At 38.8% G+C, this 26,830-nt stretch overlaps 1 protein-coding gene across 1 annotated transcript in view; it reads right to left on the bottom strand.

Annotated features, from left to right (window-relative positions):
- The window catches only part of PIG-T (phosphatidylinositol glycan anchor biosynthesis class T), a 260,582-nt gene that overhangs the window by 131,960 nt on the left and 101,792 nt on the right, over positions 1 to 26,830 (bottom strand). The window lies entirely within an intron of this gene.

A 26,830-nucleotide genomic window follows, 5' to 3' on the forward strand; every position in this document is an offset into this window, starting at 1 on the left:
TCTGCCACCTGGGCAACTGCCCTAAATGCAGATCAGTAGTGATTGATTGATTGATTGATTGAAGCTTACACTCAACTGAATGTAGACAGCAGTCTAGCACATGCATATGCAGGAGTAAGACGACAAGATGTGACATGAGGTAACATAATACCAATATAAATGGTCCGTGTAGACAGCAGTCTAGCACATGCATATGCAGGAGTAAGACAAGATGTGACATGAGGTAACATAATACCAATATAAATGGTCCGTGTAGACAGCAGTCTAGCACATGCATATGCAGGAGTAAGACTGACATGAGGCAACATAATACCAATATAAATGGTCCGTTATTGGACCATTTATATTGGTATTATAAATTTACTAATTTGGGACAAATATTTCAGGTTCCCTATGGGAATCAACATCTACATCACGAGGCAACATCCTGGCCACAGCAGCATGGGTTTCTCCCATTCGATTTCAACAAAATAGGTATTAAAATTTTCAACCTACTTAACAGGAGTATAATCACTAAAAACTAAAAGGAATTGTTGGCAGAAATTACATCACAAGAACAATGAGGAATATTCTGAACAACAACCAAACACAAACAGATTACAACGTTAAAAAAATTGAGCCCACTAGAACAGAAGTTTGGACTACTACATGGCAATCCACACATACCCCAAACTCCTTTAACACCGCCATTGCTGAAATCCCCAGAAGCATTAAAAAAAAAAAAAAAAGTACAAATATATGCATACGCAGATGATATGGCACTAGTGTCCCATAAAATAAAGAGCCTTCAAGAGTCATTCAATAAACTCACAGCATGGGCTGATGAATGAACTGCAGGTAAATGACAAAATGACAGCGAAAATGACTGTCAGGAATGGCGGCAAGTTGGCAGCCAGTAATGTAATAACCTACAGAAGAGAGATGCTCATAGCTGTCTACCATTTAAAATATTTAGGAATCATATTGCAAACAAATGGAAATACAGTAGAAGTCCGCTATTGCGAGTACGACATATAACGAGAACCCCGATATACCGACAATGTTTGCCGTTGCTTCAAAATTCCTATATTAAACTGTGTATTATCCTTCGGTTACAGCGAGAGCCCTATCAGTGACGCATCCGTTATTATGAACGATTAAACGCGTGCGATTTTTTCTGTTACCAATATTTATGCACCCCAGCGATTATGTTGCACATGCAATCGTTTATCTTCGGTATCGTTTCCTTGCTATGTCAACTAGCGAGTTCTCTCATCAACATTCGAAGGTGCTGTTGGAGTTGATTATTAATACCCATCGACTGCTGTTCCGTAAAGAAAATCTGAAATGAAAGAGAACATATTTTCGTAATAAATGCGTAAATAACGTGTCTAATAACAGTTCTTAACTCGTTAAAAACAAAGGCTGACAAACAATTGCTTAATTTTAATGCTAAATACTGCAATTAAGTAGAAATGGGATACACTTCGAGGCATGGCAGAGTGCATAAATGATTTCAGAGGTTGGTTTATATTTTCTTGCATCTGGTTAAATTACGGAAAGGTTATTATCATGTAAATTTATAGCGAGAAGGTTATCATTTCACTACTAACGCTCGAAGTATGTTTTCATCATATGTATAGTACGGACCAGGCGAGTTGGCTGTGCTGTTAAAGTCGCGCAGCCGTGAGCTTGCATCTGGGAGATAGTGGGTTCGAGCTCCACTGTCGGCAGCTATGAAGGTGGTTTCCCAATTTCACATCAGGCAAATGCTGTGGCTGTACCTTAATTAAGGCCACGGCCGCTTCCTTCCCACTCCTAGGCCTTTCCTATCCCATCGTCGCCATAAGACCTATCTGTGATGGTGCGACGTAAAGCAAATAGCAAACAAACCCAAAAAAAATAAATTATAGTACGGTTAAGTTAGGATAGGTGATACTGTTGAATAAGGAAACCGAAATGTTTGCCACAAAATGCGATCGATCATCTTTGGTACGGTATAGTTTTCTTACTATGTGCATTTGCGAGCTCTCTTGTCGACATTCGAAGGCGATGTTGGAGTCGATTACTAATACCCAACGATTGCTGTTGTCTAAAGAAAATTCGAAATGAAAGAGGATAACAAGTTTTCGTAATAAATGCATAAATAACGTGGCCGATAGCAGTTGTTAACTCGTTAAAAATAACGGCTGAAGTAAACGATTTCTTAATTTCAATGTTATATACTGAAATTAAGTAAGAACGTGATACACTGATTACAGAGGATAGTTCATATTTTCTCGCGTCTAATTAAATTTCGGAAAGGCCATTCACATGTAAATTTTTAGCGAGGATAACTCATTTTTCTACATCCGTTTCAAATATGTTTTCATGGCACATATACTGCTAGGTTAGATGACACCATTTGAAGAAGAAAACTCTGGAGTGATACGGTATTTCTCCCAATCCAAGATGACGCTTTTTTCCTCAGAATCTCACGCGAATAATCAAGGGTTGTCTTGCATTCCCAGTAATGAAAACCACTGGCAACTACCACGGTAACCACGGTGCTTCTTTTCAGTCCTGTACGCGCACACACGCATGCACACACAAAATTCGTTGACAATAAATGACCGCCTCTTTATTATACATCGCTAGCCGCTACAACCGGTTGTACAGTACCTGTGTGTAACGTCACTGGATCTCGGGAAATAGTGAAGAGAGAATGACGTTCTATTAGCCTCTACAAAAATGTTTCTCAAATCTGCAAATGGTATCAAAACATGCTAGTCTTCGAATTCTTAGACAGGCCGGCTACTCAGTGGCAGAGTTATAACGCGTCTATTGTACTTGACGCTTAGTAAAATTAAGTTTTATAGACAGCAGGAATATTTTCGTGATGGATAGTCGTATTGTAAAGATACGTGAAAAAGGTATTGTCCGCAAATTTTCAACGGGTTCTCGTTGATATTATGATACCAGTTTTAAGTTAATGGTTATTAAACACTCGGAAATGTAGAATAATTGTACAGCCGCAAGAAAATATGGCACAGGCCTAACTAAAGTCAATATTTGGCGTCAGCGTGAAGACAAAGATGTGTATGTATATTTAGTTCTCAGCCCGATTGGATCCTCAACAGCTCCGCCATCAGCTGTCATAGATGGCCTAGGTATCACTGAAGAGGCTTACTAGGGAAATGAGGAGTGAGGTAGTTTCCCGTTGCTTTCCTCACCGAGCCAGAAGTTGCTATTGCATATCAGTCTGCCAAGCCCTCTGAAATGCATGCACCAACCGACCCTATGAGCAATATTTTCACACCATTCATAGCAGGGACTGGCTACAGAAGGAATGGTATTACTAGCGTCACTCATAACTCAGTCACTTTCATTTTGTCAAAGCCAAGGATAAAGCTGAGACAGATAAAGTAACAAAATTGCTCTAGCCCATACCAGAAGACATAGTGCACTGTAAATACTAGATCCCGCCAGGAATGGCAAAGATAGCTAAAAAATGTGTACCGGTATTGTACAAAAAATGCATTCAGTGGTCTGCAACAAAGATGCTTTAAAGAAGTCGAAAATGAAATTGTGAGGTATGTGCACAAAAAACACCAGGAAAGGCAAAGATAGCCCTGGAGCAATAAACTCGTTCGTTGAAGGTCAACGTCCGCGATTAGGCCTATACTTCACTAGCCGCTGAAGTTGGTCGCACCTGGCAAGCGAGACGTGCGTGTAGCGGTAGCCAGTTATATCTGATGCTGAGTAAAAGTACCGTAAGTTTTATAGACAAAAATATTTTCTTGACGGTTCGCCGTATTGTAAAGACGCCTGGAATAGATATTGCCGGTCAATTTTCAACGGGTTCTCTTTGGTATTATGATGTCAATTTTAAGTTAATGGTCATTAAACCCGCGGAAATAAAGAATAATTGTGCAGCCGCAAAAAAAAAGCGACATAACGAAAGCCAATGTCCGGCGTCTAAAAATGCATACTCTACAACAAAGGAATTCATATTATTTTACAAAGCACTTTTTGAACCTGATTAAAATTTTTTGAAGGAAAACGCGGGGTTCGTGTTGGATTCAGAGAAATACAGTACTGTAATTTTTTCAGAATGAAATTAAACATACACTTTTACGTAGTATCGGATTTTGAAAAATAACAAACAAGTAAGCCGTAGTGTGAATATCATCCGCGGAAATACAAGTTCTGAACAAACTTATTGCCGTTTCATACCGATTTTAATGTGCATGGGGGGTTTTCCGACTTTTATACAAAATGATATAGATGTTGCATTGGCACTGCCGGTGGCTACAATTAGCCTACGCAGTGGCCTCCACGGTATACACTAGCCAGCGTCTTGGTAGGTGTGCTAGGTACCAACTGATGAGCCCAGCCCAGCACACGGGGGCGAAACGCTGGCAACCAGGAATGAGTTAGCTGGAAAATTTATAATGTCCAATAACAGACCATTTATATTGGTATTATTTTATTAAAAAATCGGGCGAGCAAATTTCCACTGTTGTGAATTCTCGCTATAACGGACTTCTACTGTACATACAATATGCATATTACGTAGAGAGTAGCAGCTTTCTTACCTGCCATGAACAGCATAAAAATCATACAGAAATCGCCTTTGGATAGTGCACTGAAAACGTTCAAATTAAAGATCTCTCCATTCATGGATATAGCATGCTGATCATCTAAGAACACTCAAAATGAAAGACATCAAAGAAATAGAAAAGATAAAAGCAAAATTTCTGAAGAAGGCAATATGCATCTCTAAGTTCACCCTATCAAACCTGGCTTATCTTCTCACCAGAGAAACATTTTACATCAAAGATCTGAGGCAAGAATTATCACTGCCAATATCAGATGCATACCAGAACCTACTGCAAGAACTCCAGTAAAAGAGGGAGGGGATCTTTGCTCCACCGGTGCGATGACCAACAGGGAATTGATGAAAACAAATTAAGAACTGAGACACACGGTAAGATGTTTCTCGGTCCATGGCTTTGACTACAAGATATCTGCAAAAGAAAGACTTTCCGCAAACCAGATGAACCACGCAGAATCAAAAAAATTTCGGTCTTTCCTTTTGCCCAGTAGTTCTTCATTCTCAACGACAGTGCAAGTTTCTGTTCCTCCGACCATTTACCTTGTGTCCATACTACTACTACTACTACTACTACTACTACTACTACTACTACTACTACTACCACCACTGCTGCTGCTACTGCTACTACTACTACTAATCCCCATGTTTGGACAATAATTAAGATTTCATTCCTATCTATTATACTTGATGATCCTAGTTCTACACGTTCTTTCTTTATAGTTTATACCACTTTGGTCTAGTGGCCTTGTTTTGTTGATGATGATGATGATTGTTGTTTAAAGGGGCCTAACATCTAGATCATCGGCCCCTAATGTTATGAAATGAGATGAAAAGTAATGAAAAATGTAAAAGCCAAAAACTCATCCACTGACCAAGATTCAAAACATGACGATGAAGAATGAATGGATGAATATGAATTGAAAACAATCAGTGGATCCGACCCGCAATGCCCAAGATTCCCAGAAACTACTGTGAAACAATAGTATTACTGACCAAGGAACTGCTTCTAAAGCACAACCCTGAATCGATGATCTTTGTTGTCTAAAGGGATCCAAAATCCAGGTCATTGGCCCCTCACAATGGTACTTTTGCCAGTAAAGCACAGGCAACGCCCAGACCCGTGGTGTTTCTCACATAATGGTACCAATCACAAGCAATGTAAGCCTGTGGTGTTCCGCATGTAGTGGTACTAATCTCGGGTACTGTAAAACCCATCCTGATTTACACTCTGTTTCTACTAACCACAAACCTATTGTGTACATAACATAGTGGTACTACTAGCAAGTAAAGGTGACCCATGGTGTTCCCCACGTGATGGTACTAATTACAATTACTCTCACTGTTCTAATTTGATCATCCCTTGGTCCTCCCTTTGGTCGCCTCTTACGACAGGCAGGGGATACTGTGGGTGTATTCTTTATCTGCATCCCCCACCCACAGGGGGTTGTGTGTTGGGTCCGTGAGAGCTATTTTATTTAGCTCAAGTCCGCCGGCAAGCCAGTTAGGACCCCACTATCCGCCACAGGGACGCGCCACGTAGCAGTATCACCTCTCCCCCTGCTACGCTAGCGTAGTAGGTTCGTGGGGCCTTGTTTTGGAGAAATGTGTAAATTTTTTTGTGGGAAAGTCTGACAAGAGTCCATTCTTTCGAAATGCCCTGTAAATTGGATTCATCTATGATTTTAGGAATGTGCTGATATGTCACAATTAGGTTTAGGGCAATGAAAACAGGGTCCATCTGGTTCTGAATGGTAGGACCCTGTTATAGGGCCCCTACCTAGGGTTACAGGTGACGAGGGCCAACGGCTTGAAGGCCCAAAGATTTTTCTCAAGTTTTCATCCCTTAATCTCAAATTAACTCTGCTATGCCGGTTGCATGAGGAAGGAGGAGCAGGAGGAGTATAAACCTCATTTTTAAAAAACAGGGTCCATCTGGTTCTGAATGGTAGGACCCTGTTATAGGGCCCCTACCTAGGGTTACAGGTGACGAGGGCCAACGGCTTGAAGGGTGGATGAAGATATGTCCCAAAAGCTGGAAAGGCAGAGGAATATCTCTTCCTGGTAGTGGAAGCAGCGCTATCAGTAACAGCACAGTGCAGGACTAAAAGGTGTCTGTCTACTGGACTGTTGCTGAAAATTTACTGGCATGGTCAGGAAGACTTGAATGGCAGTAAAACTGAGATGTGGAAGGCAACGGGAAACCACCACATTATTTTTCCTAATATAGCAACCATGGATAGTACGAATTGTAATTTAGATACTAACGATCGTGGTACTCAGACATCAAGATCTGGCAGGGGAGTAACTGAGGTATCCCAGGTTGTCAGCAAGCGAAAACCTCAGAAGTTTGGAGAAGGGATTAAAATAGGGACATGGAATACAAGAACAATGTTAAGAACAGGAAGACTAGAAGAACTCAAACTAATTATGGATGAAAACAAAATAGACATCCTGGGATAATGTGAAACTAGATGGCCTGGCAAAGGTGATTTCCACAGTGACCCATTCAGAATTGTGTACAGTGGAAATGAAAATGGTGGACAATATGGAGTAGCTGTAATGTTAGGAAAGAAATGGGCAAACAATGTGCTAAACACATATCATAGCGATTATAGAATAATGATGATGAAAATAGCTGTCAAACAACAGATATAGTAATAACAGAGGTATACTTCCTTACTACTGGACAAGACAATGATGAAGTTGAGGAAATGTATAATAAAATAGAAGATATAATTAAACTAAACAATGACAAAGGTAATATAATCATAATGGGAGACTTCAATGCTGTGGTCGGCAGCAATATTACTAAAAAAGTTGCAGGCAGATTCGGTCTAGGAAGAGCAAATGATAGAGGAGAACATATGATGGACTTCTGTGAAGAACAGGACATGATCATAATGAACACTGTATTTGACATGCCTAATGGAAGACTTTACACATGGAAGGATTTCGGAGATAGTAACAGATACCAAATTGACTACCTTCTAGTTAAGAGAAGGTACAGAAATCATGTAACATCATGCCATAGCTACCCTGGCTTAGACATCAACAGCAACCTCACATGCATATTAAAAAACAGAATGAAAATTAAAATTAAGCAGAATCTATATAATGATCCGTTTGGGTTCAGGAAAGGAGTAGGAACAAGAGAAGCTATTACAGCACTTAAAACCATCTTGGAGAGAAGACTAGAGCTTAACAGAAATACATATATAGCTTTTGCAGACCTGGAAAAAGCTTTTCACAATGTTCAGTGTAAAAGACTGTTCAGAATTATGAAGGATATTCATTTGGACTGGAAAGACAGAAAAGCAATCCTAAACATCTACATCAATCAAATAAACATTGAAAGTAATGGAACAGTATGCAAGGTGAGGATCAGGAAAGGAGTAAGATAGGGGAGTTGCTTAACCATTTCTATTTAATCTGTACACTCAATCAATCAATCAATCAGTACTGATCTGCATTTAGGGCAGTCGCCCAGGTGGCAGATTCCCTATTTGTTGTTTTCCTAGCCTTTTCCTAAATGATTTCAAAGAAATTGGAAATTTATTGAACATCCCTCTTGGTAAGTTATTCCAATCCCTAACTCCCCTTCCTATAAATGAATATTTGCCCCAGTTTGTCCTCTTGAATTCCAACTTTATCTTCATATTGTGATCTTTCCTACTTTTATAAACGCCATTCAAACTTATTCGTCTACTAATGTCATTCCACGCCATCTCTCCGCTGACAGCCCGGAACATACCACTTAGTCGAGCAGCTCTTCTTCTTTCTCTCAATTCTTCCCAACCCAAACATTGCAACATTTTTGTAACGCTACTCTTTTGTCGGAAATCTCCCAGAACAAATCGAGCTGCTTTTCTTTGGATTTTTTCCAGTTCTTGAATCAGGTAATCCTGGTGAGGGTCCCATACACTGGAACCATACTCTAGTTGGGGTCTTACCAGAGACTTATATGCCCTCTCCTTTACATCCTTACTACAACCCCTAAACACCCTCATAACCATGTGCAGAGATCTGTACCCTTTATTTACAATCCCATTTATGTGATTACCCCAATGAAGATCTTTCCTTATATTAACACCTAGATACTTACAATGATCCCCAAAAGGAACTTTCACCCCATCAACGCAGTAATTAAAACTGAGAGGACTTTTCCTACTTGTAAAACTCACAACCTGACTTTTAACCCCGTTTATCAACATACCATTGTCTGCTGTCCATCTCACAACATTTTCGAGGTCACGTTGCAGTTGCTCACAATCTTGTAACTTATTTATCACTCTATAGAGAATCCCTGAAGAGGCCATGACAATTTTTAAATCAAAAACACCTGGCATTAAAATAAATGGAACAACCTCTACACTGTATTAGATCTGCCAACGACATTGCACTTCTGGCCGACAATGAGAAGAACATGCAGATTAACATCCATCTTAAAAGATTTCCAACTTAACATTAATGTAAATAAAACTAATGTTATGGTTGTAAGCAAATCTAAAATGAAGCCAGCAGCACACTTGAACTGGAAATATTTTCATAAAACAGGCGCACAAGTTCTGCTACTTAGGATCAGTTATTACCGATGACAACAGATGCACTGTGGAAATAAAAAATAAGAATTTCCCTGCGTAAGAAAGCCTTTGAGGAGAAGAAGCAGCTCTTAATTAATAAATCCTTAGATACTGAACAAAAGAAATTGTTAATCAAAACATTCATTTGGAGTGTGCCAGAGTGTGTGAAAGATGGACTCTCTTGAAGGAGGACGTGAAATGACTAGAGGCAGTGAAAATGTGACTATGGAGGAGATCACAAGAACTAGCTGGATTGAGAAGAAAACTAATGGAGGAGTGCTTAAGAAATAAACACCCAAAGACATTTAATAACAACGATAAAAAAGAGAAAAGCGTCAGTTTTTGGTCGCATTCTCCGGCATAATGACTTTATAAAGAACTTGCTCGAAGGCAAGGTGATGGGAAAGAAAGGCAGAGGGAAACCATGGAAGAAGATCGTTGAAGAGGTAGTTGAGACGATGGGATGCTAAGGTTATGGAGAGATGAAAAGTATCGCAGAGAGAAGAGATCAGTGGTTGCAGCGAAAAGGCAAAGCCTTTACATAATGATGATGATGATGAATCTCAAATTTTTTCTTTAACCCTTTTTGTTTGTTTGTTTGTTTGTTTGTTACAGATTAGAGGATTCTGAAGCATATAATGCCCCCAGTTTAATTACTGTTATGTAATGTTGAATCTTACCGTTCCATTGCTTATTGTAAACAGTTTTTGTACGCCGCATTGTCCGGTCCCAAGACCGAAATGAGAAAGGAGGACGGTTTGCTGGTCTGGCACCCAGTTGTAAAACTGCCAACACCCGAGTGTCGGACGGCGGGAAATAACCTGACTCCGTAAGGGGGCCAAAGGCTTCGGGCAAATGAACCCCTTTGGGGAGGGGGGTGATGGTCCCCATAGTGGAGGAAATGCCACTGAAATCCATTATACAGCGTCTGTTCTCCAGGTTAGGGGCGGCTGCACAAGGCGTCTGTACTCCAGAGGAGCGCCCGCATTATCACCTCACTGGATCACATCCAGAGTTGTAATTCGGGACCTAGTCCCACACAGGTGACACCGTGACAATCAACCATGGAAGGTCTTTTAAGGAATACACCACCGGCTGAACCAAGAGTTCAGAGAAGACAGCATTCGGATACGGTGGGCTGCCACTTAAAAGATACCGTAAAGTCGGAGGCATGGAAATACCCCAGTACCACATATGTGAATAAGACAAAATCAAGAATCAAACCAAAGCAGATAACATACTTCTCTACACACAATATATACTCACTCATGCAAATCGGTAAACTAAAAGAGATCACCGGCATAATGGACCAACACAAAATTCCTATCATAGGATTACAGGAAATTAGAAACACTGACCAGGATACCTCGGAATTTCAAGGGTACAGGCTTTATAAAGGTATACCCGGGAAGAGAGTGATGAAGAATGTCCCACAATTTGGAACAGGATTTTTCGTCAGCCTTAAAATAATAAACTCAGTTCAAGAATTCAAATCACAGTCTCCACGACTCTCAACACTCACCTTAAAGGCATCTAATAAAATCTATACTATAATAAATTCCCATGCTCCCACTAATGATAAAAACAATTCTTCAAAAGACCATGAGGAAACAGAAGAATTTTGGGACCTATTGGACCAGACCATAGATAACATCCCCAAATACCATGTAAAATTACCAATAGGCGACTTCAACGCTCAACTAGGCAGGGAAAGAAAATACCATGACATCATCGGAAAATGGCCAGCATACGAGAAAACAAATAAAAATGGACAGAGACTAGTTAACCGGTGTAGAAACCATAACTTAATCTCTAAATATTTCAACAAGCTTTTAAATTGTGAGGAACCTACAGAACTCCTTCAATTGGACACCAACACCCTGATAAAAACACCACCAGAGAACATCAACCCCCCCCACAATAAAGGAAGTTTACCAAGCACTGAATAAATTAAAAAACTGCAAAGCGCCAAGAGAAGATCAGACCTTTGCGGAAATCTGGAAATATGCAGGAAGATCAGCAAAAGTTGTCCTCCATCAACAACTTATCTCTATCTGGATTAAAGAAGAACTACCAGTACACTGGACAACAGCCCTCATTCACCCACTGCACAAAAAAAGGAGACAAAACCGACCCTAATAACTACAGGGGAAACTCGCTCTTAGACATACAAAATCTTTTCAATAATCATCCTTAATAGGATAAGTTTACAACTTGAGAAAGACCTAGGAGAATATCAAGGAGGTTTCAGACCCTGGAGGAGTTGTCCTGATCAGATCACGAGTCTTAAGTTGATAACGGACTATAAAAGGAGAAGAAACAGAGATATGGTGATAACATTTGTAGATTTCAAGAAAGCTTATAACTGCATCCATAGAGAATCTCCGTTTAAAATTTTAAGACACCTTGGACTACACCCCAAATTAATAAACATGATATAATTGACTCTCACTAACACAGTATCAAAAGTGAAGTTTAGGGGTGAAACATCTGAGACATTTGAAATTAAAACTGGACTACGGCAGGGAGATGGGCTCTCACCACTATTAGTTAATTGTGCTCTAGAAATGCTAATGAGGGAATGGTTTAGGAAATGTCCCCCAAAAATAAAGATTTGCCGAAAAAATCAAAACAAACTGCCTGGGTTTTGCCGACGATTTAGCATTACCAGCAGTGGACATAAAGGAAGCAAAAACCCAAATATGAAAACTTCAAAACATTGCAAATAAAATTGGCCTCAAAAAATCATTTGAAAAACAAAAACAAAATAATGCCCCAAAAACCAACACAACTAAAAGAAGTTACCATAAATGGTAATAAAATTAAAATAGTAACTCAATTTAAATATGTTGGAGAAGTAATAACAACCTAAATGAAAAAATCTCAATCCAAACAAGAACAAATAGATTAGCTAAAGAACTAAATTTAACATAGGATATCTACAAAAAGAAATGTCTATCAACTAGAGATGAGGTCGCACAGGCCATAAGCGATCTAAAGAATAACAAAGCAACCGGAGAAGATGGAATATCAGCTGAGATGATTAAGTGGGGAGGTGACAAGGCAGTAGACAACATGACCAACATCATCGGCCAGATTTGGAGAACAAAGAAGTTACCAGAAGGATGGAAGAATGCGATCATAATACCAATACATAAGAAGGGGGACAAGAGGGATGCAAACAACTATAGAGGAATTTCGCTACTAGAGATTGGCTATAAGGTGTTGTCGAAAGTCCTGCTCAATAGACTGGAAGAACAGTTAGAAAGTACAATTGGAGACTACCAAGCAGGATTTAGGAAGGGAAGAGGATGCATAGAACAGATATTTATACTGAAACAACTGATAGAACATAGGGCCTTAAAGAACAAAAAAACGGTGGTAACCTTTGTAGATTTCACGAAGGCATATGACTCCATCGACAGACAAACTCTTGGAAGAATCCTGAAGAACAGAGGATTAGATGGCACTACACATGAACTCATAATGGAAATTCTATCAGACACAAAGGCAAGGGTGAGATTCAGAGGAGTACTCTCTGAAGAATTTGATATCAACACTGGTGTCAAACAAGGAGATGGATTATCACCAATGTTGTTCAACATAGCTCTGGATGAAGTCATCAGACAGTGGAGAACAATGAATGAGACAATGGGAATACCAAAGACGCATGTTGGGGACAAAAAGGACAATAGGGCCCAAGTAGATTGTCTAGCCTTTGCGGACGACATAGCTATAGTAAGTGAGACAGAAGAAGATGCAAAGACACAACTCAACAACTTAAGCAATATAGCCGGAAGGGTAGGACTGAGGATCGCCTACAACAAGACAAAGACATTGAATACCACTGAGGATTGGACAACACCGGAAGGCACCGTGCAAAAGGTGGACAAATTCAAGTACCTAGGAGAATTTATAACAGGAAGGAATAGGAGTAATGAGGGAATAACAGAGAGGATAAAGAAGATGCGATCAGCCTTCTGTATGACCAGAGATATATACAATAAAAAGAATATATCTACAGACGCAAAGATCAGACATTACAAGGCAACGGTGAGAAATGCTGTATTATATGCTGCTGAGACAATAGCACTAGGAAGAAATGGTGCGGAACAACTAGAGAAAGAAGAGAGAAAAATATTGAGGAAAAAACTAGGCCCTAAGAGAGGAGGTGAGAGATGGATGAGGAGACCCAGGGAAGAACTATACCGGAACATGAGGACAATCTCAGAAGAAATCAGACTGAAAAGAGCACGGTTTGCGGGACATGTAATCAGGATGAATATGGATAGAATGACGAAAAGAGTATGGGAAACAACAGCGAGGACACGAGGAAAGACAGGAACCAAGTGGGTAGTTGAACTCCGGAAAGATTGGTCAGAATTGGGGATCAAGGTGGAAGAAAAGGAAAATTGGAAAAGCAAGTACATACCGACTAATATGCCAGAGATCAATGATAGGGATGGATACAGGAAAAGGATTGAGAGTCACCAGTGGAGTAGACAAGAGAAGAGGATACTGAATATCTCGGAAGAAGAGCGGGAGGGAAGAAGAGAAAGGATGAAGAGGTTCTGGGAGGAGAAGAAGAAAATGCAATCCGTGAAGGAGCTGTCCGTGGTCCTACAGAGGCCGTAACGCAAGAAGAAGAAGAAGAAGAAATGTAAAAATAAAACACTGCAACACAGTTATAAAACCGGAAGCTACATATGCAGCAGAAACATTTTTTTCACCTGAATAAATGATCAATGACTGACAGACTTCAGAAAATTGAAAGGAGGATTGGAAAAACCTGCATCAACAAAAAATACCAGAAAGTCATGTACAAAGAGCTAGAACCCATTACAGATACTATGCGTATGACGAGACAGGGATTCTTTGGACATATCATGAGGATGCAGGATTTGAGACTTCTGAAACAACTAGTACAACACAACCTCGTCTCAAAAAATACCACAACAGGCTGTAAATGGATCAGAGAAGTAAGAGAGGATCTGAAGGAAATAGGCCTTCCAACAGAAGACACCACAGATGAGATAAAATTGAATACAAAACTCAAGAATACAAACCTCCGCTTTACCCTTACACCCTTACACAAAACAAACCAACAACACGCATATTTTCAACCGAGGAAAGGGTACGAAGATCGGAGCATCTGAAGAAGTACTGGGAGGACCGCAAAGCCTGAACAATCCCTTCAAAGAGACCTGAACGATGGACTGACTAAAGTGATCCTATGTGGTCATAAATGAAGAAGAATAAGAAGAAACAGTTTTTGTTAGATGGAAAGCAGTTTTCTATCTTCTGAATTCTTGATATTATGGATTTCTTTTCATTACCATTCTCTGTAATCCATCCACCTAGGTATTTAAATTCCTTCGCTCTGGACATTCTATAGCACCAATGTTAATTTCCTGCAGCGCAATTTTGATGACAGTCATAAATTTATATTTTTCATATGATTTTTGAAATCCAATTTTCACTGCTTGTTCTTACAGTATAGCAAGTTGTTGTTGTGCATACAGGATGTTTTTGGCAATTAATACCATGTCATCAACAAAGGCTAGAGAGTCAATTTTAATACCCTTAATCTCTGGTCCTAAATCGCCTGCTTTTTTTGCCGATTGTCTGACCGTTTTTTCAACATCATGACTGAAAAGTAACAGAGAGAGTCCATCCCCTCGTCGGGCTCCTGTGTTTATTTGAAATTCAAGACTAAATTCCACCCATGAACTTTATCTTTGGTGAGCGGATCCTTGATAATATTTCTTGCCTTTTTATGAAGTCCATAAGATGATAATAATAATAATAATAATAATAATAATAATAATAATAATAATAATAGTAATAATAATAATAATAATAACAACAACAACAACAACAACAACAACAACAACAACAACAACAACAACAACAACAATAATAATAATAATAATAATAATGGCGTAGGGTTGTGGCGACCCCATCGCCCAGTGGGAAACCACTGCAATCAGCCACCCGAATATTGGCGGGAAAACCATAACCTTTTGGGTTAGGAGGAAATGCCTACCCACAGCCACGAACATCTCGAGGCACCTCTCGATCTCAACAACCGAGTTGTATTTTCGTGATCTTTTCCAAAAGATCACACTAGTTGTATTTTCAACTTGTAACCCTAGCATGATGGAACACACGCTACCAATGCAACTACTCCAGGCCCCGGACGCAGGTCCGGTTTCTCCCGATCGTCGGATTCTGGGGGATCGGGAACATCATGCTTCAGAGAAGGATAGGAGCTTCTCAAAATCTCTTCACCCCCAAAAAAAGGAACTTCCTTGGTACTATTAACATCAACACACTGTGGAAACCTGGAAAGCTTAAACAACTGACTGACGCCCTGGACAAATTCAACATTCAAATCATAGCGATCCAAGAAACCAAATTTCAAGATAAGAACCACTTTGACTCTGAGAACTTCAGGATATTTAAGGGTAAACCAGCCATAAATATCAAAGGGAATTTATCAATACTCGGGACAGCCTTTGCAGTAAGGAAAACCATCTTAGATTCAGTCATCGACTTTACATCACCATGTGAAAGAATCTCAGTGCTTACAGTGAAATCAAGCAACAAAGCATATGCCTTGATAAATGCCCATGCCCCCACTAACATATACAATAAGAAAAATCCTCAGAAAGTAGAAGACTTTTGGGAACTGCTTGAAGAAACTACTAGCAAGATCCCTAAACATCAAGTTAAAATCTTATTAGGGGATTTCAATGCACAGGTTGGCAGAGGGAAGAAATACAGATCAATCGTAGGACTTCATCCTGCACATCAGCGGACTAATAAGAATGGAGAACATCTAATAAGCTTTTGTACATCATTCATGCTGAGACTCATGTCCACGCACTTTATGAGACTTTTACATAAAAAGAAAATTTGGAGATCACCTAACCTATTACTAGGGGAATTCCAGATTGATCATGTTGCTGTTTCCGTAAAGAATATGCTTGAGATTGAGAATGTTAAAGTACGGAAGGGAGTTGTCGACTCGGATCACTACCTTACACAAATCAAGGTTAGGTTCCAACCAAACACATCCAGACCAAAAGGCAACCGATTTCCAAGAGTGGATATGGACTGTCTGAGGAAGAACGCTGACGTTTTCGTACGTGACATACACGATCAAGATCCTAAGGTGTGGCCAGACATTCGCAACACATTACAGTCATCAGCAATGAAATTCGGACAGCCACCCAGGAAACGTAAACACAGATGGTGGAACACAACCTGTGATGAAGCTATCAATGACAGAATCAAAGCATGGAATCATTGGAATGAACACCGAACAGTCAACAGATGGCAGAATTTCCTTAAGACTCAAAAACTGACCTCAGAAACAATTCGCTGCAAAAAACGTACATACAAGAAAAACAGACTCGCAGAGGTAGAACAGGATTTCCAGAAAAACAACACTCGGAGTTTCTACAAGACATTTCGTGAGGACTTATCAGGGTACAAACCACCAACATTAAGTTTTCGTCGACCTAACAGATCACTAGAGACAAACAGTAAAGAGAACTGCAAGATACTGGCTGACTATTTTCAAAATCTACTGAACTGCGATCCACCAATTGAAAGACCACAGTTTGAAAAACCTCCACCAAATGCAGATACACAGCCCCCAACAACTCAAGAAATAAAAGAGATAATCCAATTGCTCAAAAATAATAAAGCCCCTGGGAACGATGGCATAACTGCAGAGATGTTGAAAATAGGAGGAGACGACTCGATCAGAAGAATTCATACACTCTTAACAGAAATATGGGAGACCATGATGATTCCGACGGACTGGAAGAATGCCTATATCCATCCGTTACATAAGAAAGGCGATCGAGCGGACCCCAACAACTACAGAGGCATATCCCTTTTACCAGTTACATACAAGGTTCTCTCTAAAGTGCTATTAAACAGAGTAAAACAACAAACACATCATTTGATTGGTGAATACTGTCCCCTTCAAATTTGGCCTACAATAAGTATTTTATTGTGTCTGCGAGTGCAAGGCTATTATTTCATTAGCACGGGCGATATTTTCCAATCCTGTGTTATAGAGACGTTCTCATTTGTACGGAACCGGTCTTGCCAGGGAGGGAGTGAAGTATTGATTTTGTTATCGACCTGTCAGCTGTCCCCACGTGACTCACTGAGTGTAGTCAAGGTCGCCCTGATCTGAATTATGCATGTCCAAGTCTCAAACGAAAGTACTTTCGAGAATTGTAATAGCCTATCAGGTGCAAGACGACGGCCAATTACGAACCATTGTGGTGGCGCCCTCATGGTGAAGTGCTTAAATACTCCAGTTTCCAGAAGAAATGCTCTCTTATACTCTTATTCACAACACAGACGCTCTGTCATTGGAATGGGATTATTTTATTCGGCAGTGCAAATCAACTACCTTCATTAATACCTTAGTCAACGAGTCTGGCAGATTTTCACAGGCAAAGTTACGTGTCATTCATCTTTAAAACTCATCGCGTGTGTGTGCAGAATACCTTCTAAAATTGCTTGTCAGTTTCAGCTTCTACTGTGTTAGAAGAAGGAAGAGGATCGCCACGTGTTTTGCTCGAGTGCATCAAGATGTTCCTACACCTTGAAGAGGAGACCTACCACAACTCTGCATTGAACATCATGGCTACAATGGTGTGTTAAAATATAGGCGACTTCTGACATGGGGAGATAGTGACGGGAGGCAGATAACCCACCACATGTTCCAGATCACTGGCAGAGATCCAGGTTCATCATTCATTTAAGTACCTTTTTTCCAATGTTTATCTGTTCATCTTTGTAGAAATAATGCTTACTTATTCATTAGTGGTAATATTTCTTCTAGTTTTACAGTAGTCTTCAGTATTTCATCCTTCTTTCACATGGGATATGGTAGTATTGTCATTTGCGTGTGAGTGATTATTGGTCTCTATTAGAATAGTTAGAACGTGCGTGTGTTTTCTACGATTATTCTAACTGTCCCATTTAATAGTCTAGCGTGATTTAAAAATCATTGTCCTCATCGACAATTAATCATTTAATTTTGAAAATATTTTTTTCGGAAGTCGTATGGGACAGATTTATGGCGTGTCAGTGTCATCTGGCATATTGTCGAACCCTAGTTTACGCGAATTTGAGATATAATAATAATAATAATAATAATAATAATAATAAGAACAACACTTAAATACAAAACATTGAGGAACAAACCGGTCATCTGCATTTTTGTTGACTTCAGGAAAGCGTACGACTTGGTTGATCGACAGTCTCTCTTCGTTGTTCTTGAGGAACTGGGGCTTGATTCCAAGACCCTCAACCTCATCAAGGCAACACTCACTGACACTATCTCCAAAGTTAAATTCATGGGGGAGACCTCTGAACCATTCCCAATTAAAACTGGCGTCCGACAAGGTGACGGCTTATCTCTGCTTCTTTTCAACCTCGTCCTAGACAAAGTCATCCGCGAGTGGGAAAAGGTATTGAAAGACATGGGATACTGGCGCCCCATACGACTAGGACGACCCAAAGACGGTACTGAGATATCATGCCTCGCTTTTGCAGATGACCTGGCCATACTTACAGATGATGTATTCACAGCCGTTAAACAAATTGAAACCCTTAGCGAATGTGCTGGAAAGGTTGGCCTACAAATTTCCTTTGAAAAGACCAAGTTCTTCTGCTCAAAATTTGACATCCAAAATTTGAACACGACACATGGGCAAATCAACCGAGTATCACACTTCAAGTACTTGGGAGAAATACTTGAACCAACGGGAGACGAGAAGGCTGCCCAGAAAATTCGCCTACAAAAATTTCGGAAAGCCTATGGTAGGGTTCACAACATATACAATAAAAAGTGCTTGTCCCGCCATGCAAAGATCAGACACTATAATACAGTAATAAAGCCCGAAGTCTTATATGCCAGCGAGACCCTTACACTAAACGGGAAAGGTGACCTAGAAAACATTTTAAAAGAAGAAAGAAGAATCCTGAGGAAAATTCTCGGCCCCCGAAAAACAGAAGATGGATATAGACTGAGGTCACGCAAAGAGACAGAAGAGCATTCCAACATTGCAGCAGACATCCGCAAAAGACGTCTGAAATTCTATGGGCACGTCCACAGATTGCCGGCAAGTAGACTGACACACAAGATTCTCACTTACATAGAACATTTAAAAAATATTCCATGGGTACTAGAAGTGAAGAAGGATCTGAAAAAAGTCCAGATAAACCCAAATGATACCGCGGACAGAAACCTTTATAGGAAAAAAATTAATGGATGGAAAGAGCAACCAGAGAACGAAGTGAAAAAGAAGACTGGAGCAAAGTGGACAGAAGAACGAAAAAGGATCCACGGAGAAAGGATGAGAGCTGTTTGGCAACTCAGAAAACAGAATCGTTAGAGCTTTGCGTGATCCATTGGGTCCATACGCACATAATAATAATAATAATAATAATAATAATAATAATAATGATAACAATAATTTAAATTTACCCCTCCCACACTTATGTTAAGAAATAAAAATGGAAAAATGGCACACATTAATCAGGATAATGCTAACATCCTTGCAGAATACTTTGAAGAGTTACTTAATTGTGAGAATCCTGTGGAACATTTAGCATTTGACCCTAACCCAAAAAATACAACTCCATTACAAAAGATTATACCACCAGTTTACAATGAAGTGAAAACAGCAATTAATGCACTTAAAAACTACAAAGAAGCAGGAAAGAATCAAATAGTAGCAGAAATATGGAAGAATGCTAATGATCAGACTATTAAAAACCTACATAAATACATCATTGATATTTGGAACACGGAGAAGCTTCCCGAGGAATGGAATACAGCGATAATGCACCCGCTGCATAAGAAAGGTGATCGTTCTGATCCAAATAATTATCGGGGGATATTCTTGTTTGATATTACATACAAGATTTTATCCAAGATTATATACACAAGAATCCAAGAACAACTCGACCAAGAACTTGGAGAATATCAGGGAGGATTTCGACCAGGTAGAAGCTGTCCAGATCAAATCATTAGTTTAAAATGGATAATGAAGCACCAAAGAGTTCGAAGTAAGGGTCTAGTCATCACCTTTGTAGATTTACAAAACGCATACAACAGTATTCATCATGAATCATTATTAAAAGCCTTAAAGAATTTGGCTTACACCAAAAACTTGTTAACCTCATTAGTATGACTTTTAAAAATACGAAGGCAAAAGTTAAATTTAGAGGTGAATTATCAGAGTCATTCACTATAAGAACTGGACTTCGATAAGGAGACGGACTTTCACCATTGTTATTTAATTGTGCATTGGAGAAGGTTATGCGTGAATGGAACAAGAAATGCCAACCAACTATCAAGATCAGTAGAAATATTTAACTCAATTGCCTTGCTTTTGTGGACGATTTAGCATTACTTGCAAATACAATAGAAGAGGCTAAATTTCAAATGGAACAACTAGAAATTATAGCTAAAAAAATGGGATTACAAATTTCATTTGAAAAAACAGAAATGATGCCAACTTTTAGAGTTGATTTACCAGTTATTCAACTGAACAGTAATAAAGAGATTAAAATTGTTCAGAAATTTAAATATCTTGGGGAAATAATAATGTCTGTCTGTTAGGTCATCAGCCCAGAGGCTGGTTGGATCCTCAAATAGCACCACAAAAAGGTTATCCGGTTATAAGGAAACCCAAAAAGCCAATGGCAGCACCAAAATGAGGTGTACTAGGCAAGATGAGGAGTGAGGCAGTTTGCCATTGCTTTCCTCACTGGGCCAGAAAGTACTATTGCAGCACGACTGACTATGAGCAGCACCTTTCATAACACTCAGATGCACTAGTCATGCTCTGAATGTCATTACTCAGCACAACCCATACCCCAGTAGCTTCCATAGTGTCACAGCCATGAATGTTGACTGGGACTTCGGTAGAAGCTACACTTTACTCTGGCCTGTGCCAAGAGATGGATGCAAAAGTACTGTATCCATCAAGAAATGACAGCAGGTAGGAAATAATAATATGGAACACAAATGAAAAAGAAGCAACAGAACACAGAGCAACTAAATTTAAACAAGCACAAAGACCTACCTGGTCAACCTATAAAAAAAAAAAATCTCTTTCGATAAACGCTAAGCTGAAACACTATAATTCCATATTTAAACCAGAGGCAATGTATGCTTCTTCTTCTTCTTGAGGCGCATTCTCCTAGCAGAGGTTGGCGGTCCACATAGCCAGCTCTGGACGTGATGTATGCTAGTGAAACTTTATTCAAATTAAATGTACAATCTACAACAGACAAATTACAGAAAACTGAGAGAAGAATTTTTAGAACAATTATTAATAAAAAACACCAAGTTGATGGACAGTGGAGATTGTTGCCTAACAACATTGCCCATCGTGAATGTAAATCAATAATATCTACAATGCGTAAAAGAAGAATTTTCTTTTTCTGTCATATATCAAGATTACCAGACACCAGGATATTGAAACAACTATTCAATTACTTTTTTAAGAATAAAATCAATAATAATTGGTTCAAAGAAGTTCAGGATGATTTGGAAGAACTGGGTATAACTCAGCAACAAATCAAAGACAGAAAAGAGAAGAGGATTTTGAAGAACAAAAGCATAAGTCTCAAACTAAAAACAGTTGAACGGAAACAATATACTATATCAGACACACAAAGGGCTTCCAGGTCGGAGAGGATGAGAAAGTTCTGGGAGAAAAAAAGAAGAAATTAACTCAAATGTATTGATTTTAGTGCTCCAATGTGGGCATAAAATAAATAAATAAATAAATAAATAAATAAATAAATAAATAAATAAATAAATAAATAAATAAATAAATAATAATAATAATAATAATAATAATAAATTTTCACCTCGGGTTAAATGAATGAATACGGGGTCATGAGTTTAAATATTGCTTGATCTTGTGTGTAAGATGTTAATGTGTGCTCAATTAGGATGGATATGAGCCTGGAATATGGCAGAATCTTGACGGATCATTTACTCTATTTTATTGACTTGCGAATGGATCATTTACTGTATTTATTGACTTGTGGATTAATTTAATGAATTTATTTGAAGAATACGAGTGGGGTAAGGTGTAATTTCTTCAAGTGTAAGCACATGTTAATTGATGGACGTGGAGTTGAGTAATAATAACGTTGTGACTCATGAACCATGAAAGCGAATGCTAATATTTGACCTGTACTATGTGCGTTTCTGTAGGCGACAATTTTTCCAGATATCAACCGCCGATATTATCGTGACCAACATTGTAAAATTTTATCATCTTTGACCAAGACTTCAGACTTCATCACATTTCTGAGAGACATGAATGGATTTTTCTTTACCCGATACTGTCGAGAGAATTCAGATGCCTTGGATAAAAGTCAAAATATAATATTTAAAGTCTAGAATTCGTTGTAAATAATGTAAATAATTCTTGTGTGCCTTAGTGTGAATGCTGTGTGTGTGGTAATAATTTCAGTGAATTGTGATATGTTTCTTTTGACTGTGGTTGTGACCCGGCCACATGTTCGTTACGTTGGGTCCGGGTTATCAGCATCGTTGTTTGAGTTGATTTAACTTTTTGAGAGTTGAACCTTTAGTAAATTTTATTTTGAAATTAAGTTGAGAAAGGTTCAGAGTATCATACAGTAATGAATAAGAAAGAATTATTTCAGTGGACGAGATTCACTATTATTGTAAAGCTTACAATGCTAAAAATCCTCAAGACGTCAGATGTTAAAGATTGACATCATGCTTTGTTCAATCGACTATTAAAGAAAGTTTCATAGTAACAATTATTATACAAGCACAATTTTGTGAAATTAAGTCAGATAGAGACTTCTTTGAGTAATGTTTCCAATAAAATTTTATTTATTTTTCCAATTTAATGGATACCACGTTTCATTCAGTTCTCTAAAGGAGTAAAGTTGCATTTGAGGAAATGAATGTTAACACAAGTGGATCTGATATTTTAGACACTTAAAACTATGAGATAGACAGCTTTTTGAGACTAAATTATTTTCAACTTGTAGATATTAACGACATGATGAGAGGAGATCCTTCCATAGAAAGTTTACTTGTTTTTCTTGTGTTTCGTTAGAAGTAGGCTAATATCCATCTATATATTTGCAGAATTCTTGACGTCAAAGCTATTTGGAGGAATTAAATGCTGTATTCGAATGAACCGGCAGAGAAGAGAAAAAAAATGTTGATTTTCAGTCAAGATTTGTTTAAATTTAATTTGTTATTGTTTAAGTGCTAGTTGATAATAAATGTCAGAAACCTGTTGTTTGATATTTTTGTGTTATTGTCGCTAGTCCTTGTCTCTTTCCCTGCCCTCAAAATAAGCAAAGCCAGACAACGAACGGTCCACCCGTGAGACTCTCGTTCTCCAGCTGAGCAAGCCCGGTAAAAAGGGGACAATACCAAGCAGACTTCAGAAAAGGTAGATCGTGTTCTGAGCAAATTTGGAGTCTGAAGACGATATTAAGGACACGCCGCAGTACCACCACATTTGTCACCTTTGTGGACTTTAAGAAGGCGTATGACTCTATCAACAGACAAACTGTTGTGGACATCCTAGGAGAGCTGTGTGGACAAGAAGACCACAGAAATAATCCGCCAGACTCTCACAGACACATCTCAAGTGAAGTTTCTAGGTGAACTATCAGAGCCTTTTGAAGTGCATACAGGAGTTCGACAAGGAGATGGCCTCTTCCCAATCCTTTTTAACTTAGTGTTAGACAAAGTCATCAGGGAATGGGGAAAAGAAATCGAAGGTATAAACATTGGTACTCGGGGACAAAGAATTAACGTGAAGTGCCTAGCTTTTGCTGATGATCTAGCTATCTTTACCAAGACTAGTGAAGAAACCAGGTATGCCACAGAGAAGTTACATGAGATAGCATCAAAGACAGGCCTCCAAATATCGTATGAGAAGACTCATATCATGGCTAATGGACACCAGAATATCCAAAGATCCCCACTACAGACAAATTATGGAATTATCACACAGGTCCCTTCCTTCAATTATCTAGGAGAAATCATTGTACCATCCAGATTGGACAGGAAATCTAATTTAGAAAGAGCCACCAAACTCCTGAAAGCATACTGAATAACATGGAACCACTACAATAAAAGAGTGTTGTCACGAAATGCAAAACTTCGGCATTACAAAACTGTTGTTCTTCCGGAAGCCTTGTATGCCTCAGAAACCACATCCCTAGGAGGCCACTGTAAAATTGATGAAATTGATAAACAAGAACGAAAAATTCTTAGGAAAATATATGGCCCCGTTCATATAAATGGTATATGAATCAAAAGGAAACTGTAGATTCGTACAAAGCAATCGACAAGTTCACCGATACCGTATGCAGGAGATGATTGAAATTCTAATAATAATAAATAATGCTATTTGCTTTACGTCCCACTAACTACTTTTACGGTCTTCGGAGACGCCGAGGTGCCAGAATTTAGTCCCGCAGGAGTTCTTTTACGTGCCAGTAAATCTACCGACACGAGGCTGTCGTATTTGAGCACCTTCGAATACCACCGGACTGAGCCAGGATCGAACCTGCCAAGTTCGGGTTAGAAGGCCAGCGCCTTAACCGTCTGAGCAACGCAGCCCGGCGATTGAAATTCTTATGGCCACATCTGTAGAATGGACGACACTAGATATGAAAAAAAAAAAAAAAAAAAACTGCTTGGTATAATTAAATCAAAGAAGGTCAAAATAAGCTGGATAGATGAAATAAAGCAGGACTAAAAAGAAATGAATGTCACAGAAGATATCATCAGGGATCACAAGGCTTTTGGGAATCTGGTTGCAAAGCACACGTTCACGGAAAAGGCTGAAAGAACCACAGGGAAGCAATGGACGGAACAACGCAAGAAACAGCATAGCGAGTTCATGAAGAGATTTTGGGAGGAGGAGAAGAAAGGAAAACCATCATCAAGCTAACAAGTTCCAACGCGCTCTGTGAACGGGCATAACGAAGACATAATAATAATAATAATAATAATAATAATAATAATAATAATAATAATAATAATAATAACAACAGTAATAATAATAACAACAGTAATAATAATAATGTTATTGGCTTTACGTCTCACGAACTACTTTATAAACAGATTTTGGAGATACTGACGTGCCAGAATTTAGTCCTGCAGGAGTTCTTTTACGTGCCAGTCAATCTACCGACACAAGGCTGAAATATTTGAGCACCTTCAAATACCACTGGACTGAGCCAGGATTGAACCTGCCAAGTTGAGGGGGTCAGAAGGCCAGCGCCTCAACCGTCTGAGCCACTCAACCTGGCTTAAGGGACACTGGGACTGAAATTTCTAATTCCTGTAAAAATTAAGATATCACCTTAATATTTGGTTGGTTCAAGGTATGTACTATTGTGGATTTCTGTACTAAATTTGATCAGTGTAGCTTTACTAGTTTCATAGATATTAATTATTTTCCAATATTTATATGCAAATTATTCAAATATTCTAAATGTTAAGCATATCAAAGCGATCCAGATAGCAATTTTTTAAAGTAATGATCTAGTACCTTATTCTTATATAAATGAAACTGTGCATCGTTTTTGAGATTGTATTATTTACTATGGAGATAGGACTTTTTCCCCTGTTGAAGTTTATTTTTTGTAAAATTATTGAAATTTTAAGTTCTGAAATTTTTTTACAGGCAAACCAGAATTTCAATCATAAAAGTGATGCACACGTTTATGGATAACGTACTAAGGAATATTCATGTGCATTTTCAAGGTATTAGCATCATATCTGTAATTGGTATGACATTTTATACATCTGAAAATGTGAAACTGAGAAAATAGCATTTTTCTAAAGTCATGCATATTTTTTAATGTTGTCAGTTGACTTACTCATTAGAACTATCCTCCAGCATAAGTAACACTCTCCGTCTTCCGTTTTTCAGCCTCTTTCTTCATTTTTGTGACCTTCGCTTTTCATCGAGTTGATTTTTTTCTTCTCAGAGGACGATCGCTGTATTTCATACTTTCTGCGAGCATCAGCCTAAGGACTGATTTTTCTGTCACATGAGAGACTGAAGTTCTTTTGATATCCGACTTCAAGTGTATTGTTGCACTGCACCCTTTATTGAACTCTGCCACAACACTGCATACACCAATTTCCAGTCTCTTTCTTCATACAAAATTTCCTTTGGACACTTTCTCCAGATGCTAGAATGTAGACTTTCATTCTAATTCTGCGTGGTACCACGGACACATCGGGATAGTACTTCATCAGAGGCCAGCCTCTGATACACAGGCATAATCTTACACACTAATGGCTCAGAAAGTTCTACCGACATTTTATCATGACTCTGAGGTACCATACCTTCTGCTATGCTTTTGTTATAGAAGCACCAATCATCTAAGCATTGGGGCATTTCTTATGTTGGTGCTTACTGTCAGTGGATATGTAATAGTAGTGTGGCAGAGATAGCATTTTTTATGTTTGCAACATTAAGTGTGATTTGTACAATATAATTCCTATAATAGCTGGTAAGCTTGGTAATTGTAGTATTAGTAAGACCACCTGAATGGCCACCTAACTGCACACCCATTTCAAAATTATGTGATGAAA

Source organism: Anabrus simplex, chromosome 7 (assembly GCF_040414725.1).
Source record: "Anabrus simplex isolate iqAnaSimp1 chromosome 7, ASM4041472v1, whole genome shotgun sequence".
Lineage (NCBI taxonomy): Eukaryota > Metazoa > Arthropoda > Insecta > Orthoptera > Tettigoniidae > Anabrus > Anabrus simplex.